This window comes from Arvicanthis niloticus, chromosome 8 (genome assembly GCF_011762505.2).
Source record: "Arvicanthis niloticus isolate mArvNil1 chromosome 8, mArvNil1.pat.X, whole genome shotgun sequence".
Taxonomy (NCBI): domain Eukaryota; kingdom Metazoa; phylum Chordata; class Mammalia; order Rodentia; family Muridae; genus Arvicanthis; species Arvicanthis niloticus.
Window position 1 is genome coordinate 1,081,814 of NC_047665.1, and position 2,902 is coordinate 1,084,715.

The window sequence follows — 2,902 nt, forward strand, 5'->3', positions numbered from 1 at the left end:
AAACATTTGTTATGCAGTGTTTGTGTGTGTGCCCGCACGCATGAGAGTGCATTTGCTGTGGTTTGTGTGGAGATAGCCAGAGATAGCTTTTGGAGTTGGTCTTTCCTTCTAACATGTAGGTTCTAAGGATCAAACTCAGGCCTTCAAGCCTGGTAGCAAGTGTCTTTTATCTACATTGCTAACTCGGAGTTTCTGGTGTAGTTTAAATTAACTATTGCTAGCCCTGTTTCAGGTCTTAAATTAGGGTAATGTGTGGAGATTTCCTTTTACTCAAGTGTTGGGAGCCGACTTTAGTAGAAAGCGGCTAGATCAACTTTGCAGCCATCTGGAACCATATACCCTGATGAAAGACTTGGTTGGCAAAAGCCTATAACAGCTGAAGCACACTCTGATAAATATATTGTTTATCCCACATAGCTTGTTTTGCTGTTTAGTGACCTCAGCTGTATGGTGCACGTGGTAAAGTGTTTTCACCTGTGTTCTCCTGCTTGTGTATATAAATACCTCAGAATTCCCTTCAATAAGAAGAGACTTGAGAAAATAGAAGAGAGACTGAATCACACCCTGTCTTGTCTCCATTCTTCGCGTCTCTTGCCCCAAGAGCCACACTCTCTCTTGACCAGAGCACTTAGCCCCAAAAGCATTGAGGCAAAGCATTGAGGCCGAGTGTGGGCCTCAACACTCAAGGGTGTGGAGTTTGGAATCATCCTTCAAAGAGCCCACTAAGTTTCTTTTCACTTGAGTTATTTTCAGTTGATCTTTCAAGGTTACCCTGCCCTGATTGTCAGGTCCAAAGGGTACCCCAGTTTCCCTCAAAAGGGCAGGTGTACTGATTCAGTCCAAAATTGAGTCTAAGCCCATCTCAACCTAGACTATAGGAGGATTTTGGCAGTTAGCTAAAAGCCAACATTGCTCAGAGGGACACGTGGCTCTATTGATGTCTTCCTGTGGCTGCATAGGCCTCCAGGCTCCCTCAGTCCCTACTTACAAGTACTTGATAAGTACTTGAGAGCCTTGCCCTGGTCCGCCTGCCATGCCCCTCCAGCTCCTCATTCCCTTTTGTGACCTGTTATTTTTACTGTTCTCTTGCCATCTTCCAGCTCTCTAGGTCTGTTCTGTCTCCTGCTAATCACTATCCTTTTCCGCTTCCCTGGCCATGTCTAGTCTGCTGGCCAAGACCAGTCTTTTTCTGCTCTGGATACTTTTTTCTTAACCTACGACTACAATCCTCCATGGTACACGATGGATCGAGCAGTCATGTTGGCAGTTTCTTTATTGTGCCCCTCTGATACATCCAGTTTGGAGCACCCAGAAGAGACACAGATGGACCAAGGGACCTATCCATGTTCTCCTATCTAAATCAAGCTGTGGATTCCCCTAAGGTATGGATTAATTTTTTTTTTCTGCTGGCTTTTATCCAACTGCCAGGAATCTTCCTATAGTCCAGGTTGAGCTGGGCCTATACTCAATTTTGAACCAAGTCAGTGAGCCTGCTCTTTTACCAGGGAATGAGGAACCCTTTGGACCTAACACTGGTATGTGCAGACAACTCAAAAACGCTAGTCAGGCTGTGAACTGCAAGTTAAAAAGTACAATACATCTGGACAGGAGAACAAATCTGAAGATCTTTTTGAGTGTCCAAGTGCAGGCTTCTTCTGGCTTTAGTACCTGGGGCTCCATGCATGCTAGGCTGTAAACATGATTTTAAAATACTGTTTTGCAAAGTTTATGGGTAGAGTGACCAGAAACAGATCTTTAGAGGAAATCAGGCAAAGTGACTAAATTCAGATTTTTTAGGTTTATCTTATTTAAAAAAGGATTTGTTGTGAATTCTGAGTGTTTGTGTGTATCTGCATGCACTGAGTACCTATGTCTGCCCAGGCCTATCAGCTCTGCATGGAGCTGGGGTTACAGGTAGGTGTGAGCTGCCTGGTATGTGTGTTAGAACAACCAGAGCTCCTAACCTTTGCTCCATCTCCCCAGTCTGTAATTCAGATTTTAAAATCTTATGTGCCTTTGTTTTCTTTCTTGGAGGTAATTTGGGCTCGTTTGGCCAAAATCTTCAGTGTTAGGCCACTCCCCAAAATTTCTGCTCAGCTTCCAATCCAGCTGTTGGTAGACAGTTCTAGCCTGGGCTTCAGCTTTAACAGGGCATCTTAAGCATTTCTAAAAGGCTAACTTTTCAGATTTTTTAAATTATTATTTAGAATTAAAAATATGAGACACTTCACTGGAAATAATGCTACTAGTCGTTCTGCAGTTCTGAGCTTTTATTCACAAGAACCAGGGATCCCGGGTCTGCTGTCCTAGGGAGAAGTGGGCCTTTCGTGAGGGAGGCCTGAATTTACTAAATGTCTAGAGGAAGAGAAGCCGAATACTTGGCATTTGTGGTGGATGCCGGTCTTAGGCATTTATGAACGAGGAACAGAAGCATTCCGCACAAGCGCTTGTCTTGAAGTATGCCTGGGAACATTTTTTAGTAATAGTTGTCTATCGGGAATTACCATCACGCCAATCACCGCGGTCGATGGGGGCGCTCTGAGCACCACAGCTGACACAGACCCGACTGGGAGTACTCATGGAAACTCCTGCCCTTTGTGGGGATGTTGAGCTCGGATTTGCGTGTTTGCTTGGTTGTGTTCATTTGTCAAGAACGCATCTGTAACTCGCTACTCAGGCGCGTCCAGTAGGATGTAAATCATACTTTTTTAAACAAACAAAAAAGCGGAAAGGAACCTCAGCCTCTCTGGGTGTGCTGGCTAAGACTGTTTTTCCGGCATTCCCAGGCAGTGGACACCTCTGAGGAGAGTGCACTAGAGCGCGGGGTGCGGGGCGGGCCGTGATCAGAGTTCGCGCCCCGGCTCTTCCTGTTCCTGCCGCACCCTCTTCCCGGGCTGCTGGG